Raw genomic sequence first — 19454 nt, 5'->3', positions numbered from 1 at the left:
AAAGCACACCCACCCTGGCCATCCAGCTCCTTTTTGAATGCATGAAACAAAGACACTTCTATTCCTTTCATCACAAAGAGCAAACATCAAATATGACAGGGGTACATCACTTCAAGGTTTCAAAAGAGAAAGAATAGCACGTACACACAATGATTCAGTGTGACCTTGGTGTCTAGTAGGGAAACAATTAAAAAAAAGAATAAATAAAAATATACTATCTGAAGTCAAAACAAGTTAGAGGTCTAGCCAATGTGCTCATAGACCCAGTTACAAAGTTTGCACTATTTATGTACTTTCAGAAAGCAACACCCAGAACAGTTAGAATAAACGATGTCCACTTAGTCTTCTTTCCTTTTCCCTTTCATGTGTATGTGCATCAAAGCCTCAGTCACCCTAGGTGGAAGTTATTTCAATCAGTCATATTTCAGAGCTAACTCTCCCATTGTATCTTTGAAATCTTGAATATTCATTCAGGGCCCCTGTAGACCTTGCTTGTTAATTGGATTACATAAGTTTCTTAAAATGAATGGATTAATGTTCGAGATACTGTAACTAAAATTTCCTGGCTTTTAGTGGCTGCAGTGCTGCAAATGGTTGCACGTCATTAGACAACAAGATCCATGTTCCCCCTCCCCCAGGCCATTTTAATTGGATCTACATAGTCTTTATATATTTTTCCTTAGGTGATAAGATATATTCCACTAAGCTCAATTCCCTTCCCCCTAAGTACCTTATGTTAATCAGGTCAAAAAGTAGGTTAACTCTGCCTGCAGCATATGGAAGTACACGTTAATGTAATTGGTTCACTGGAACAACACCAGTGAAGGTTCCATGTGAATAGAGATCTTCTTTGCCTTAGTCAATGTTGCATCTCCAGCACCTAGGACAAGATTTAGCCTCCAGGAGATACTCAATAAACATTTGTCTAATGACTAAAAAATTCCCCAGATTTAAGATAATATTCTCCCTAAATATGAAAAATTATAAAGTATTGACAGTGTAATCAAAGCAACACTTCATAAATGGATGACTAAATTGTTTCATTTCTATCCAAATTTAAATCAAGGTGCTCAGTGTGTAATTTCAGGAATGTGTTAGCATGTCACTTGCTGTGCCTCAATCAACAGTATTATACTCTGTGGAAAGAGATAATGTGTTGACAAAAGAGATCTATGTTTGAAAGGAATTTAGGAAAGAATGAACCCAAAAAGGGACAATTTTTCAGTGTCTTTCCAGATCTGTCCAAGGAGAAAGGTGCCCTAACCAGATGACCCAGGCATTCAATTCCCTTCATTAGTGTCCTTGATTCTGGTCTACCTTAGAAATAATGAAGAATCAAACATATAAATTTATATAGCCAAGTTTGAATGTATCCTTGACTTCCTTCTGCCATCGCTATTTTATTTTGCTCCAAATATGGCAATTTCCTTTCACTCTTAACTCATCTTCTTAGTAGAAGGCACTAGTGTTTGGCTGGATCTGTTGCCCTCAGTAAGATTTGTTACTTACTTAGAATCATGGAACTCTAGACACAGTTCTTCATAGAACATCTATAGTCCAGTAGAACTATATTTTCAACTACAACTCATAAAGTTAATTTAGTAGGTTATGATTAGTGGGACTTTTATGGAAGAGAATAGGATAGAAAATAATATTAACATGCATCTCATGCAGAAATGATAAAGTATTGTATCAGGAAATTTCTATTTAAATTTAGATACATATATTCATATATGTGGACTGGATTGTAATGTAAAATATATTTCTTATTGTGAGCCATGGTCAAAAAGTTTCAAAACCCACTAATATAGTTGATTCTTCTCTTATTTAATGATAAAGAAACTGAGATTCAGTGGGAGGTAGTCTCTAGCCCAAGGTCACACAACTGATGAGCAAGAAATGAGATTAAGATTTATATCTGTTGGTTCCTTGCTTCCAGGACTTTTTTTTTTTTAAACCACTATTTTGTACCTCATCTCAACATTTCTCTTGTATTTTGCTAGTGAAATGACCTATGTTTACAGACAAATTTCAAGAGAAAACCCACACATGAAGATCCTTCTTTACTGTGAATTTATGTTTTTTAGGAATAACATCTCATACCACCCTGTTCCACATCAAACTAAAATTGCATATGCACAGAGATTGTTAGTTAATAAGGCTAGACATCCAAATAGCCTTGTTCATCTACATCAGCTTAAGAATGCTCTTTTATAGTCGTATGAAGTACTCCTACATGATATTTTCTATAACTGCATAATAAATTACCCCAAGATTGAGAAGCTTAAGACAAACATTTATTATGATGCAATTTCTGTAGGTCAGGAATCTAGAAGCAGCTTTACTGGATCATTCTGGCTCTGGGTCTCTCATGAGATTTCAAGCTCACTCATAGTTATTGTCAAAAGGCCTGATTTTCTTGCCATGCTAACTTCTCAATAAGGCTGATTACAACATTGTTTCATTCACAAATCAAGTGATACAAGAAAGAGAAAGGAAACCAGCAAGGAAGAGAGTGTCCCAAATGAAGAATTTTATAACCTGATCTTGGAAGTGACATACTATCATTTCTTTTTTTTTTTTAAGATCCTTATTGGAAGATAATTGCTTTACAATGGTGTGTTAGTTTCGGCTTTTTAACAAAGTGAATCCGTTATACATATACATATGTCCCCATTACTCTTCCCTCTTGCATCTCCCTCCCTGCCACCCTCCCTATCCCACCCCTCTAGGTGGTCACAAACCACCTAGCTGATCTCCCTGTGCTATGCAGCTGCTTCCCATTAGCTATCTATTTTATGTTTGGTAGTATATATAGGTCCATGCCACTCTCTCGCTTAGTCCCAGCTTACACTTACCCCTCCCGGTACCCTCAAGTCCATTCTCTAGTAGGTCTGTGTGTTTATTCCCGTCTTGCCCCTAGGTTCTTCATGACCTTTTTTTTTTCTTTTTTTAGATTCCATATATATGTGTTAGCATACAGTATTTGTTTTTCTTTTTCTGACTTACTTCACTCTGTATGAAAGACGCTAGGTCCATCCACCTCACTACAAATAACTCAATTTCTTTTCTTTTTATGGCTGAGTAATATTCCATTGTATATATGTGCCATATCTTCTTTATCTGTTGATGGACACTTAGGTTGCTTCCATGTCCTGGCTATTGTAAATAGAACTGCAGTGAACATTTTGGTATATGACTCTTTTTGAATTATGGTTTTCTCAGGGGATATGCCCAGTAGTGGTATTGCTGGGTCATATGGTAGTTCTATTTTTAGTTTTTAAAAGAACCTCCATACTATTCCCCATAGTGGCTGTATCAACTTACATTCCCACCAACAGTGCAAGAGGGTTCCCTTTTCTCCACACTGTCTCCAGCATTTATTGTTTGTAGATTTTTTGATGATGGCCATTCTGACCGGTGTACAAAAGATCATGAGAGATTATTACAAGCAGCTCTATGCCAATAAAACGGACAACCTGGAAGAAACAGACAAATTCTTAGAAATGCACTACCTTCTGAGACTGAAGCAGGAAGATATGGAAAATATGAACAGACCAATCACAAGCACTAAAACTGAAACTGTGATTAAAAATCTTCCAACAAACAAAAGCCCAGGACCAGATGGCTTCATAGGTGAATTCTATCAAACATTTAGAAAAGAGCTAATACCTATCCTTCTCAAATTCTTCCAAAATATAGCAGAGGAAGGAATACTCCCAAACTCATTTTACGAGGCCACCATCACCCTGATACCAAAACAAGACAATGATACTACAAAAAAAGAAAATTACAGACCAATATCACTGATGGATATAGATGCAAAAATCCTCAGAAAAATACTAGCAAACAGAATCCAACAACACATTAAAAGGATCATACACCATGATCAAGTGGGATTTATCCCAGGGATGCAAGGATTCTTTAATACATGCAAATCAATCAATTTGATACACCATATTAAAAAAATTGAAGAATAAAAACCATATGATCATCTCAATAGATGCAGAGAAAGCTTTCAACAAAATTCAACACCGATTTATGATAAAAACCCTGCAGAAAGTAGGCATAGAGGGAACTTTCCTCAACATAATAAAGGTCATATATGACAAACCCAGAGCCAACATCATCTTCAATGGTGAAAAACTGAAAGCATTTCCACTAAGGTCAGGAACAAGACAAGGTTGCCCACTCTCATCACTCTTATCCAACATAGTTTTGAAAGTTTTAGCCACAGCAATCAGAGAAGAAAAGGAAATAAAAGGAATCCAAATCGGAAAAGAAGAAGTAAAGCTGTCACTGTTTGCAGATGACATGATTGCATACATAGAGAATCCTAAAGATGTTACGAGAAAACCACTAGAGCTAATCAATGAATTTGATAAAGTAGCAGGATGCACAGAAATCTCCTGCATTCCTATAGACTAATGATGAAAAATCTGAAAGTAAAATTAAGGAAACACTCCCATTTACCATTGCAACAAAAATAATAAAATATCTAAGAATAAACCTACCTAAGGAGACAAAAGACCTGTATGCAGAAAATTATAAGACACTGATGAAAGAAATTACAGATGATACAAATAGATGGAGAGATATACCATGTTGTTGGATTGGAAGAATCAACACTGTGAAAATGACTACAACCCAAAGCAATCTACAGATTCAATGCAATCCCTATCAAACTACCACTGGCATTTTTCACAGAACTAGAACAAAAAATTCCACAATTTGTATGGAAGCACAAAAGACCCCAAATAGCCAAAGCAATCTTGAGAAAGAAAAACGGAGCTGGAGGAATCAGGCTCCCTGACTTCAGACTATATTACAAAGCTACAGTAATCAAGACAGTATGGTACTGGCATACTGTCACTTCTGCTGTATGTTACTGGCTATATAGACTAACCTTGGTATAATGTGGAAGGAGGCTACATAAGGGAATGAGGAGGTGGAGATTATTAGGAGCTCTCTTGGAGGCTGGCTACCACGATGACCTTATTTTATTTTTCTAACTCTATAATGGTTGGGAGTTGATGGATAAAATTTATTATTCTATTACTCAGATAAAGAAAAAGTTTCAGAGAGGGTAAGTGACATATGTAATATTCCACAGCAAGATATCAGTAAATCCTTTTTGAATATATCATCCCTGAGGTGAAGAGACACATCTGGTTCTTCTTTGAAACTGCTGTAAAGATACTAACATAGCACTTTTTAACAAAACTATGTGCTTGATACACCCAGGGGCAATTTTCAAACATGGCCCCAAATTCTTTAATACTCCTTCCATTGAGAGATGGATCTATGTCCTCTCCCCTTGAATCTGGGCAGGCTTGTGACTCATCAATCAACAGAGTATGGCAGAAGTGATACTGTGTGACTTTTTAGGCTGTCATAAAAGGCCATGAGTTTCTGCTTTACTAAATGGAAAATTCATGCTTGGAGCACAGAGCCATCAATTAAGAAGTTCAACCACCCCGAGCCTGCTTTGCTATGAGGAACCCAAGCCAAGTGGAGAGGCCTCATCTAGGCAGTCATTTTGGCATTTCTAGTCGTTGAATTATCTAAGCCCAGGCTCTGTACATGTGAGTAAAGCAATGTCCAGATGAGTCCAAATCCCAACTGTTGAGTTGCTTCTACCTGGTCTTCCCAGCTAAGGCCCCAGACATTGTGGAGCAGAGATAAGGCAAGAAGCAATGTTTTCTTAGGCTCAAAGCAAAGCAAGGTTATGTGTAAAAGAATCAACATCTGGTCTAGACTGTGGAAGTGGAACCAGGGCCCTGTTTCCTTGGAACCAATAAAATTAAAATAGATGTGGAAAAATTATCTGAAGCTGGCACTTGGTTCATAAATTAAGGCTGATTCTCTGGTCAAAACGACTTAGATCCTCCAGGCAATAGTGGGATGTTTCATTCTTATTCATATAATTTCTAACAGTGAAGTTTCTGATAGTCAATGATTTTAGAGAACAATGTTCCTCAGGAAGAAAGCAGCAGTCATTCAAAGACAGAGTTGTTAGGACATTTTTTTAGCTGCAACATGAGTTTTGGGAAAATATTCTTTCCTGTTAACTTTGCAGCTAGCTTTATCTGTGTCTGTTATCCCAGCTCAACAAATGGCGGTGCAGATTTTTACAATTCAAGTTATTTTTTATTTTCTCAATAGTTATGAGAGAAAGGACGTTACAGTCCTTAGTGAGTTAAGGGAACAGGGTAGCAAGAAGCAATGGGTATCTTAGATGGAGTGGGGAACTGGAGGTGGAAACATGAAGTATCACTCAGGGAGATCAGGCATAGTGTAAAAGGACAAGAGTGAGGAAACAGGATACTGAAAGAAGGGGTGTGGGTAAAGAGGAGCCTGCATACCAAGAAAGGCTCTATAAGGGCAATGCTGAAACAGAGCTATGGCTACTAATGTGTTACTCAGATTTGTAGGTGGGTGTGGGCCTTCATCATCTTTTTTCTTTTCCTTCCATAACTTATAACATTAAGGCTGCTTAAGTTTGACACTTCCACTCTTTGCTTTTCATAGACATTAAACTTTCTCTAGATCTTTGCTTTTTCCCTTCAACTGGTTCTTTATAAACATAATAATAAACAAAGATTTAGTCCTTTTGCTAGGATTTTTGAACTTTAAATTGTCACTTTGTGTTTATACTGAGAATATGTAATTTTCTGCTACCTGGCTAATACTTTATGCCAAAGAATGTAATGCATGTCCTGGGAATGAATAAAAGAAGATGAGAGTGCATAATTTGGTTCTTATAAGTTAATGTCTACCAGAGTGGAATGACAGTCAATGTAGAGCAACTCTTCCCCTAGATCCGCTTGGAAAGGTGGTGAGAAACTCATTCATAGCTGACTTCTAAAATATTAAAGATAGAAGTCTGTATACTGGGGTTTTCATCTTAGTTTTAACCGTAAGATTTTGGACAGGTCATTTAACCTCCCTAAGCCTCAGTTTGATAATCCCCAAATGGAGTGTGATTTGTCTGACCTACCTCACAGTGCTGTTGTCTGTCTTAAACAAGATAATGCATGTAAAATACTCTAGAAAAGTGAATGAGTATTTATAGACATCCTTTCCAATCATGGATACATATCCACTCTCCTCCAATTCAGAACAAACAGCATTCTAAGTATATGTGTGTGTGTGTGTGTGTGTGTGTATCCTAATTAATTTCCAGAGGAGTAAATGGAATAACTCATCTTTGTGACTTTATGCTGTATTTTCATTCAGACCATCTCTTTCAAGGGTCGAGTTGACTCCATTATGCTCATATCCATCCAGTTTTGGAGGCAGAACAGGTAATACTTGTCCCTTGGCATTGTGGATAGATGGAAACATTCTCTTTGAAACTCATCTGTGCTCTATCTTAAGTGAAATAGCAAAAGGGAACAAATGTCTCCTATGTAGGTTAATGATCTCTCATGAGTAGCTCCAAACACACACCATCTGGAAGCAAGCCAAATAGGCATGTGGTAGCCTGTGTCTGCCATCCCAGAGGAGAGCACACTTGTTGGGGTATGATTTCCAGCCTGAAATGTGACACCCCACTGATGTCTTGTGTGAGGGTGGAGTTTATTTGATTTTCCTTTGCATGTGATCAATCAGTCTGAGGAGGTGAGGTTTAAGCCAAGGCAGCTTCTCCTTTCATCTGACAAAGGAAATCAGTCAGGAGGAAATTCTAAGCCAGAGAATATCTCTCATCCATAAATGGGATGTGATATTGCTGAATTACAGCTTCATCCAAGGGAGGGTTGGAAGTTTATGCCTAAGTGCATGCAGCATATACTCATTCAGTTTGTTGAAGGAAGATTTTTGCCTACTTATTTGGCATCCATGAAAACCATGTTGGCAGAAGAGAAGCTTCCAAATCACAGCATGGATTCCAGTATCCCAGAACTCTCTATTGTGAAGCACTTGCCTTAGGAATATTTCCATAGGTACTATGGACCAAGCTCCAATCATAAAGGCCAGCGAGTTCAATTGTGTGAAGTTGGTGAAGTGCATTTTCAGAATTTTTAGCCTCCTTTCCACCTGATATTCCTCCACTCCCCTTCCTCATCAAGCGCCCAGGCATGGGAGTATACATATATTCTCAGGTTCCATAGATAAGTGCCTTATGGAATTTGCATTTTGTGGGGATTGAAAGATGTTTATAGAAGGCCATACATGCTTTCAGCAGTGAAGAAGAGACTTGAAAGTCTTTCTAGAAACCATCCCCAACGACATCACTTAAATAAGACTACTATTTCTTTGCTTTGTTTCTTACAATGTTCCAGGCACTGGGTTAAATGCTTTGTGTATAATGTCCTATTTGGCCATTCAAAATCTTTATGAGGAAAGTACTGCTGTAGTCTCCATCACAAAGATGGGAAAACAGAGGACTGAAGATATTCTAGTACCATGATCAAAGTCACATAGTTAATACATGGTAGACATGGTTTTGGACCACAAGGTGAAACATTACATTAAGCAATCCCCCTAAAAGAGAATAACTACCTATCTCACCTAACCATAAGGCTAACCTTGTGGGAGAGTGGCCTTAAAAGGCTGATTACGTCTAAAGAAAAAGCCTCGTCTTTCCTCAGTACCTTCTAAGATAACAAGATTGCCAACAGGCTACCTGCATAGCACAAAGACTGACTCTTCTGGATTAAAAAAAAGGTGTTGATTTCACAGAAGCTGATACTGTATGTACATAGATGGGAAGAAAACAGGTTTATCTGGCAGGTTTTACTTATTCAACAAATATTTATTGACTGTCTGCTATGTATAAGTCCACAGTTTTAAATGTTGGGGGAACAGGAAGGAACAAAACAGATCAAATCCTTTCCTTATGGATTATACATTCTAGTGAACAGAGACAGACAATAACAGATTGAATTAAATTATACAGGATGTTAGCAGATTATAAGTGCCATAAACAATAAAGCAGAATAAGGGGATGGAAGCATGAGTTGAGGTGTATAATTATAAACAGAGCGGTCAGCAAAGTCCTTACTGAGAAAATTACATTTAACAAAATAACAGAGCATGTGCTTGACGTGGTGAGAATGTATGATGAATACTAAGTGTTAATTATTATTATTGTTTTTACTGTTGTTAGGTGCCACATCAATTCAGATTTTTAAAACAGTTTATTTTTTTTGGGCTTCCCTGGTGGCGCAGCGGGTGAGAGTCCGCCTGCCGATGCAGGGGACGTAGGTTCGTGCCCCAGTCCGGGAAGATCCCACATGCCACGGAGAGGCTAGGCCCATGAGCCTTGGCCACTGAGCCTGCGCGTCCAGAGCCTGTGCTCCGCAACGGGAGAGGCCACAACAGTGAGAGGCCCGCGTACCGCAAAAAAAAAAAAAAAAAAAAAAAGCTTATCTTTTTCAAAGATCTTTTACATCTGTTATTCCATTAGATTATCACAAAATCCCTACAACGTGGGAGAGACAAGCAGTATCCCTCATTGGGCAAGAGGAAAACTGAAGTCTGAGGTGAAATGACACAGTTAACTCACACAGTGAGTCAATGGTGAAGCCAGATAAAGGATCCAAGAATCTGATTCAAAGTTCAGTATACTTACTACTTTGCTGTGATTTTTTAGGTCTTACCAATGGAGAGTGCAAAACTCATAACTGAAGTCTGGTTGTTTAAGTACATTCATTTCTAGACACACATGGAAGATCTGAAGGACAAAAGAGCTCAGTCATGAATTCCTTCTATAAAATAAATTGGAAATCTAATTTCAAGAGCTTTAAATAAATATAGAGGTCATGTAAGCCCGAACCTTAATTTTACAGATGAGGAAACTGTAGCCCAGATAGGGAGAGTGTCTTGCCCAGACACACAAGGAGATAAGAACAAAATTGAGGCCAGAACTCAGGTCTTCTGAATCCCCAAATAGTACTCACTCAGCTGTCACAAAGGATACCTTAATTATCTCTAGTGGATTTAGCATTCAGGGACATTATTCCTTCTGGTGGAATAGATGCTGTTTCAAGATATTAAACCCCCATAATGGAACTTACCTCAATGTGTGCTGCTGAGAAGAGGGAGGACCTTCATAGAACCAATATATTTTTCCAAATTTAGAACTTAAAAAGCATTACAGACACCACCCTTATTTAAATTATTACTGAAAGAATCTGACTTGAATTTTTTTCTCCCAAATCTACAATACATTGGTTAAGAATGCTAAAGTAAGTATCATGAGAGCTTTCAAAAAGTCTTTATAAAATGCCTACTGTATGCCTAGAACAGTGATGAGCACTCTTGGAGATATAAAATAAATATAATGAGTCTTAGAGAATGCAGCAGATGGTCTGTGGAAGGCAGGGCAAAGTAAGGACTGTGTGCATAGTCTGTGCTGCAGCTTTGCACATCCCAGCGTGAGTTGTGAGTTGCCTGTTGCCAGGGGTATCTGGGTGCTGGAAAGTGGGGTTTGGAGCACAGACCCAGGGAAGGGACAGTTGTTGGCTGTGGAAAGACATCCTGAAGGGGCAGGAGTAAGGAACTGCACAACCAAGAAAGTTTGTGAGAAAAGCCCAGGACACCATAGAAGCAAGGCATTGTTGTTGAGTCGTGCAGGGGGAGGGGCTGCCTTTACAACCCTTTTCACCACCTGCCGGCTTCTTCAGCCTCCACAGGTACTGGAAGGGGCTCCCATCTGAGTAGGCTCACCCGTCTCTCAAGCCAAGGCATCCTCCACCCACATAGGCTTTGGGGTCCTGAGCAACACCCATCCCAAAGCCTCCTTGGGAATCAGTACTGGGTGTCTCTGCCTGAGACGGAAATCTGCCAGTGCTGGCAAGGGCTGAGTGCTAAAGCGTGGGGTTAAGAGAGTCGATCCAGGGAGAGGACTGCTGTTGACTGCGTGGATACAACAGAGGGGATGGGAATAAGGGGCACCATGCCTGGGAATGCCCCTAGAAGAAGCGTGGTCTGCCTAGGAAATGAGGCACCATTGTTGAGTGGCGTGCAAGGGGAGAGGCTGCCACTGCCCCCACATGCCAGTCCCTGCCTCAACGGGTACTGGGAGGGACTCCCACAAGAGCAAGCATGCCTCAATCTTTTGCAACTGTCTGCTGGTCCCCTCTGCCCTAGGCAACTTGCGTGCACCCCAATTGTGGCTGCCATACCCTCCCCAACCTGAGGGAATAAGTGTGCCCCAATTAGCCACTGCTTTCGTGCCTTCTTGAGTGGGTGGGACAGACATTTGAGGGTGGTGCACATGTAGAGGTGGGGTCAAAACCAAAGATGAGCCCCAGCCACCAAAGGTGAGCCCCAGGGGCTGGGTGACTAAGGAAGAGGAATGGAAATATTTCCATGCAGCTACACAAGCCATGGATTAAATCCCTGAGATTGGCTTGGTAAATCCTGCATCTGTGGAATACCTGAATAGGCAATGAGTGTTCCCACCAGTCTAACCATAGCAGCAGTGGACTTTGAGGACAAGTACATGTAAAAATTGGGTCAAGTCAGTGTCTGAACATGTCCCACCATGCCCACAGCAGGTCCAGAGACTTACCTAGAGGTACTGGAGGGCCTCCTGGGGAGGCAAGGATTGGCTCTGGCTCACTTCAGGAGCAAGGACACTGACAGAGGAGGCCTCGGAAAAATATTCTTCTTACTACTATTCTTTTATTGCTTGTTACGTTTTGTTCAGTTGTTGGTGTTGTGGTTGTTTTTATTATTATTTTAATATTTTCATTAAAAATTAATATATATATATTTATTTTCCTATTTTTATTTTACATTTTTGTTGTTATGTGTATTTTTTTTCCTTTTTGTGTTTTTGGTTCTTCTTTAAATTTTATTTTGTTCATTTTTTTATTGTTTTTGTATGTTTATTTTATGTTTTCTCCTATTTTATTTGCTTGTTTGCTTTCTCTTTTTGTTTTTCCAGCTTTTTTTTTTTTATGTTAGTTGAGCCCTTTTGGATTGTTCTCATTTTTTATTTTGTTTGTTTGTTCTCTTGTGGTTTTTCTGTTTTTCTATCTTTTTCTTATTTTATTTTTTCCTTTTCTGCATACGTCTTTGTTTGTTTCTGTTAGATTGGTTTGGCTGTTTAGCCTCCATGTGTTTGTATTTTTTACAGATCTTTTCCTGTCATTGATAACTAGTCTCATAGAGTTGTGGTTGGAAAAGATACTTCATACAATTTCAATTTTCTTGAATTTACCAAGGCTAGATTTGTGACCCAAGATATGATCTATCCTGGAGAATGTTCCATGAGCACTTGAGAAAAATATGCATTCTGTTGTTTTTGGATGGAATGTCCTATAAATATCAATTAAGTCCATCTTGTTTAATGTATCATTTAAAGCTTGTGTTTCCTTATTTATTTTCATTTTGGATGATCTGTCCATTGGTGAAACTGGGGTGTTAAAGTCCCCTACTATGATTGTGTTACTGTCAAGTTCCCCTTTTATGGCTGTTAGTATTTGCCTTATGTATTGAGGTGCTCCTATGTTGGGTGCATAAATATTTACAATTGTTATATCTTCTTCTTGGATCGATCCCTTGATCTTTGTGTAGTGTCCTTCTTTGTCTCTTGTAATAGTCTTTATTTTAAAGTCTATTTTGTCTGATATGAGAATTGCTACTCCAGCTTTCTTTTGGTTTCCATTTGCATGAAATATCTTTTACCATCCCCTCACTTTCAGTCTGTATGTATTCCTAGGTCTGAAGTGGGTCTGTTGTAGACAGTGTATATATGGGTCTTGTTTTTGTATCCATTCAGCCAGTCTGTGTCTTTTGGTGGGAGCATTTAATCCATTTACATTTAAGGTAATTATCAATATGCATGTTCCTATTCCCATTTTCCTAATTGTTTTGGGTTTGTTATTATAGGTCTTTTCCTTCTCTTGTGTTTCTTGCCTAGAGAAGTTCCTTTAGCATTTGTTGTAAAGCTGGTTTGGTGGTGCTGAACTCTCTCAGCTTTTGCTTGTCTGTAAAGGTTTTAATTTCTTTATCAAATCTGAATGAGATCCTTGCTAGGTAGAGTAGTCTTGGTTGTAGGTTTTTCTCCTTCATCACTTTATTTATTTATTTATTTTTTAAAACATCTTTATTGGAGTATAATTGCTTCATAATGGTGTGTTAGTTTCTGCTTTATAACAAAGAGAATCAGTCATACATATACACATGTTCCCACATCTCCTCCCTCTTTTGTCTGCCTCCCTCCCACCCTCCCCATTCCACCACATCCAGGTGGTCACAAAGCACCTAGCTGATCTCCCTGTGCTATGTGGCTGCTTCCCACCAGCTATCTATTCTACGTTTGGTAGTGTATGTATGTCCATGCCACTTTAAATATGTCCTGCCAGTCCCTTCTGGCTTGCAGAGTTTCTGCTGAAAGATCAGCTGTTAACCTTATGGGGATCCCTTTATGTGTTATTTGTTGTTTTTCCCTTGCTGCTTTTAATATGTTTTCTTTGTATATAATTTTTGACAGTTTGAATAGTATGTGTCTTGATGTGTTTCTCCTTGGATTTATCCTGTATGGGACTCTCTGTGCTTCCTGGACTTGACTAACTATTTCCTTTCCCATATTAGGGAAGTTTCCAACTATAATCTCTTCAAATATTTTCTCAGTCTCTTTCTTTTTCTCTTTTTCTTCTGGGAACCCTATATTGCGAATGTTGGTGCATTTAATGTTGTCCCAGTAGTCTCTGAGACTCTCCTCAGCTCTTTTCATTCATTTTTCTTTATTCTTCTCTGCAGCAGTTATTTCCACTATTTTATCTTCCAGGTCACTTATCCGTTCTTCTGCCTCACTTATCGATCTGCTATTGATCCCTTCTAGAGTATTTTTAATTTCATTTATTGTGTTCTTCATCATTGCTTGTTTCCTCTTTAGTTCTTCTAGTTCCTTGTTAAATGTTTCTGTCACGTTCTCTATTCTATTTCCAAGATTTTGGATCATGTTCACTATCATTATTCTGAATTCTTTTGCAGGTAGACTGCCTATTTCCACTTCATTTGTTAGGTCTGGAGGGTTTTTAACTTGCTGCTTCATCTGCTGTGTGGTTTTCTGTCTTTTCATTTTGCTTATCTTACTGTGTTTGTGCTCTCCTTTTTGCAGGCTGTAGGTTCATAGTTCCCATTGTTTTTGGTGTCTGTCTCCAGTGGCTAAGGTTGGTTCAGTGGGTTGTGTTGGATTCCTGATGGAGAGGACTAGTGCCTGTGTTCTGCTGGATGAGGGTGGACCTTGTCTTTCTGGTGGGCAGGTCCATGTCTGGTGGCATGTTTTGGGGTGTCTGTGGCCTTGTTATGATTTTAGGCAGCCTCTCTGCTAATGGATGAGGCTGTGTTCCTGTCTTGCTAGTTGTTTGGCATAGTGTATCCAGCACTATAGCCTGCTGGTCATAGAGTGAAGCTGGGTGTTGGTTTTGAGATGGAGATCTGTGGGAGATTTTTGCCATTTGATATTACATGGAGCTGGAAGGTCTCCTGTGGACCAGTGTCTTGAAGTTGGGTCTCCCAGCTCTGTGGCAGAGCCCTGATGCCTGGCTGGGGCCCCAAGAGACTGTCCTCCACACAGCTCAGAAGAAAAGGGAGAAAAAATAGAAAGAAAGAAAGAAAAAAAGAGGATAAAATAAAGAGAAAATAAACTAAAATTATTAAAATAAAAAATAATTATTAAGAAAAAAAATTTAGAGGTTGAGGAAAATGGCAGAAGAGTAAGATGTGAAGATTGCCTTTCTCCCAACAAATACATCAGAACTACAACTACATGTGGAACAACTCTTACAGGACACATGCTGAACAGTGGCAGAAGACCTCAGACCTCCCAAAAGGCAAGAAACCAACACGTACCTGGGTAGGGTAAAAGAAAAAAGACAAAACAGAGACAAAAGAATAGGGACGGGACCTGCACCAGTGGGAGGGATCTGTGAAGGAGTAAAGGTTTCCACACACTAGGAAGCTCCTTCGCGGGCGTAGACTGGGGGTAGTGGAGGGGTGAAGCTTCGGAGCTGTGAAGGAGAGCACAGCAACAGGCATGTGGAGGGCAAAGCAGAGAGATTCCCACACAGAGGCTCGGTGCTGACCAGCACTCACCAATCCGAGAGGCTTCTCTGCTCACCTGCCAGGGCAGGCGAGGGCTGGGAGCTCAGGCTCGGTTTCAGTCGGATCACAGGGAGAGGATGGGGCTTGGAGGTATGAACACAGCCTGAAGAGGTTAGTGCACCACGGCTAGCCGGGAGGGAGTGCGGGAAAAAGTCTAGACCTGCCAAAGAGGCAAGAGGCTTTTTCTTCTCTCTTTGTTTGCTGGTGTGCGAAGAGAGGGAATTAAGAACGCTGCTTAAAGGAGCCCCAGAGACGAGCGTGAGCTGCAGCTATCAGCATGGAGCCCAGAGACGGGCAGGAGATGCTAAGGCTGCTGCTGCTGCCACCAAGAAGCCTGTGTGTGAGCACAGGTCACTATCCACACCTCCCCTCCCGGGATTCTGTGCAGCCCACCACTGCCAGGGTCCAGTGATCCAGGGACAACTTCCCTGGATGAACGTACGGCGCGCCTCAGGCTGGTGCAACGTCACGCTGGCCTCTGCTGCTGCAGGCTCGCCCCGCATCCATACCCCTCCCCCCAGCCTGAGTGAGCCAGAGCCCCGAATCAGCTCCTCCTTTAACCCCGTCCTGTCTGTGTGAAGAACAGAGGCCCTCAGGCGACCTACACGCAGAGACGGGGCCAAATCCAAAGCTGAACCCCGGGAGCTATGGGAACAAAGAACAGAAAGGGAAATTTCTCCCATCAGCCTCAGGAGCAGCGGTTAAATCTCCACAATCAACTTGACGTACCCTGCATCTGTGGAATACCTGAATAGACAACAAATCATCCCAAATTGAGGAGGTGGGCTTTGGTAGCAAGATAGATATTTTTTCCCCCTTTCCTCTTTTTGTGAGTGTGTATGTGTATGCTTCTTCGTGAGATTTTGTCTGTAAAGCTTTGCTTTCACCATTTTCTTTTACTGATTACAGCAAGCTATTTCTTTATTATGCATTATTTACATGAAAGCCATTGTCTATCTTAAAGTCTGAACTTAAAATAGTACACAACTGAGAAATTATCTTCCAATCATGACAATATCAGTACATTTTGATAAATTTAATTTCACGTTGTTACATATTAAATCCAAATATGAATCAGTGCTTCACCAGTACTTTAAGTAGACTTGATATATATATATATACATATATATATATATATATATATATATATGTATATATATATATAATGGATGTTATGAAGTGGCCCAAATCCTCCTCTGGGACTGGCAGTTTATTCCCCACATACTGGCAGTGCTGCCAACATACAGCCTTCAGCTTTCCGCCCTCTTTGGGAATTACCTCTGCTGAAAATGCCTTTTTGCCCAAGGCCAACGCCCTTTCAAGGGCAGGCCACAGTCAATGATTGAGTGACACCAATATATAATTTCTCTCCCAAATTTGAGAAAGCTCCAAATGTCTATCTCACCTTCAAAGCGTTCTGGAGTGTGAAGTAGTGCTTTCCTGAGTGTGCATCTTAAACCAAATTTTCCTTGTGACAGTTGTGCCTTCTTCCCTTCTTTTCCAGAGATGGTGAACTCACATTTTCTTTTTTTTTTAACATTTTTATTGCAGTATAATTGCTTTACAATGGTGTGTTCATTTCTGCTTTATAAAAAAGTGAATCAGTTATACATATACATATGTTCCCATATCTCTTCCCTCTTGCGTCTCCCTCCCTCCCACCCTCCCTATCCCACACCTCTAGGTTGTCACAAACCTCCGAGCTGATCTCCCTGTGCTATGCGGCTGCTTCCCACTAGCTATCTATTATACGTTTGGTAGTGTATATAGGTACATGCCGCTCTCTCACTTTGTCACAGCATACCCGTCCCCCTCCCCATATCCTCAAGTCCATTCTCTAGTAGGACTGTGTCTTTATTTCCGTCTTAGCCCTAGGCACTACATGACCCATTTTTTTCCTTAGATTCCATATATATGTGCTAGCACATGGTATTTGTTTTTCACTTTCTGACTTACTTCACTCTGTATGACAGACTCTAGGTCCATCCACCTCACTACAAATAACTCAATTCCGTTTCTTTTTATGGCTGAGTATTATTCCATTGTGTATATGATCCACATCTACTTTATCCATTCATCTGTTGATGGACACTTAGGTTGCTTCCATGTCCTGGCTATTGTAAATAGAGCTGCAATGAACATTTTGGTACATGACTCTTTTTGAATTATGGTTTTCTCAGTGGATATGCCCCGTAGTGGGATTGCTGGGTTGTATGGTAGTTCTTTTTGCAGTTTTTTAAGGAACCTCCATACTTTTATCCATAGTGGCTGTATATATTTACAGTCCCACCAACAGTGCAAGAAGTTTCCCTTTTCTCCACACCCTCTCCAGCATTTATTGTTTCTAGATTTTTTGATGACAGCCATTCTGACTAGTGTGAGATGATATCTCATTGTAGTCTTGATTTGCATTTCTCTAAAGTATAAGGATGTTGAGCATTCTTTCATGTGTTTGTTGGCAATCTGTATATCTTCTCTGGAGAAATGTCTATTTAGGTCTTCTGCCCATTTTTGGATTGGGTTGTTTGTTTTTTAGTTATTGAGCTGCATGAGCTGCTTGTAAATTTTGGAGATTAATCCTTTGTCAGTTGCTTCATTGTAAATATTTTCTCCCATTCTGAGGGTTGTCTTTTGGGCTTGTGTATGGCTTCCTTTACTGTCCAAAACCTTTTAAGTTTCATTAGGTCCCATTTGTTTATTTTTTTTTGTATTTACAGTTCTCTAGGAGGTGGATCTAAAAGGATCTTGTTGTGATTTATGTCATACAGCGTTCTGCCTATGTTTTACTCTAAGAGATTGATAGTTTCTGGCCTTATATTTAGGTCTTTAATCAATTTTCAGTTTATTTTTGTGTATGATGTTAGGGAGTGTTCTAATTTCATACTTTTACAAATACCTGTCCAATTTTCCCAAGACCACTTATTGAAGAGGCTGTCTTTTCTCCACTGTATATTTTTGCCTCCTTTATCAAAGATAAGGTGACCATATGTGTGTGGGTTTATCTCCGGGCTTTCTATCCTGTTCCATTCATCTATATTTCTGTTTTTCTGCCAGTACCATACTGTCTTGATTACTGTAGATTTGTAGTATAGCCTGAAGTCAGGGAGCCTGATTCCTCCAGCTCCAGTTTTCTTTCTCAAGATTGCTTTGGCTATTCAGGGTCTTTTGTGTCTCCATACAAATTATGAAATTTTTTGTTCTAATTCTGTGAAAAACGCCAGTGGTAGTTTGATAGGGATTACACTGAATCTGTAGATTGTTTTGGGTAGTGGAGTCATTTTCACAATGTTGATTTTTCCAATGCAAGAACATGGTATATCTTTCCATCTATTTTTATCATCTTTAATTTCTTTCATCACTGTCTTACAATTTTCTGCATACAGGTCTTTTGTCTCCTTAGGTAGGTTTATTCCTAGATATTTTATTCTTTCTGTTGTAATGGTAAATGGGAGGGTTTTCTTGATTTCACTTTCAGATTTGTTCTCATTAGTGTATAGGAATGCCAGAGATTTCTCTGCATTAATTTTGTATCCTGCTACTTTACCAAATTCATTCATTAGCTCTAGTAATTTTCTGGTAGCATCTTTAGGATTCTCTATGTATACTGTCATGTCATTCTCAAACAGTGACAGCTTTACTTCTTTTCCGATTTGGATTCCTTTAATTTCCATTTCTTCTTGGATTGCTGTGACTAAAACTTCCAAAACTATGTTGAATAAGAGTGGTGAGAGTTGGCAACCTTGTCTTATTCCTGATCTTAGTGGAAATGCTTTCAGTTTTTCACCATTGAGGACGATGTTGGTTGTGGGTTTGCATATATGGCCTTTATTATGTTGAGGAAAGTTCCTTCTATGCCTACTTTCTGCAGGGTTTTTATCATAAATTGGTGTTGAATTTTGTTGAAAGCTTTCTCTTCATCTATTGAGATGATCATATGTTTTTTCTCCTTCAATTTGTTAATATGGTGTATCACGTTGATTGATTTGTGTATATTGAAGAATCCTTGCATTCCTGGAATAAACGCCATTTGATCATGGTGTATGATCCTTTTAATGTGCTGTTGGATTGTGTTTGCTATTATTTTGTTGAGGCTTTTTGCATCTATTTTCATCAGTGATATTGGCCTGTAGTTGTCTTTATGACATCCTTGTCTGGTTTTGGTATCAAGGTGACGGAGGCCTCATGGAATGAATTTGGGAGTTTTCCTCACTCTGCTATATTTTGGAAGAGTTTCAGAAGGATAGGTGTTAGCTTTTCACTAAATGTTTGATAGAATTCGCCTGTGAAGCCATCTGGTCCTTGGCTTTTGTTTGTTGGAAGAATTTTAATCACAGTTTCAACTTCAGTGCTTGTGATTGGTCTGTTCATATTTTCTATTTCTTCCTGAT

The sequence above is a fragment of the Monodon monoceros genome, unplaced genomic scaffold (assembly GCF_005190385.1).
Source record: "Monodon monoceros isolate NGI ecotype Baffin Bay Population unplaced genomic scaffold, NGI_Narwhal_1 Super_Scaffold_22, whole genome shotgun sequence".
NCBI lineage: Eukaryota > Metazoa > Chordata > Mammalia > Artiodactyla > Monodontidae > Monodon > Monodon monoceros.
The sequence above is the reverse complement of the archived record's forward strand: the minus strand, read 5'-3'. Positions refer to the sequence as shown.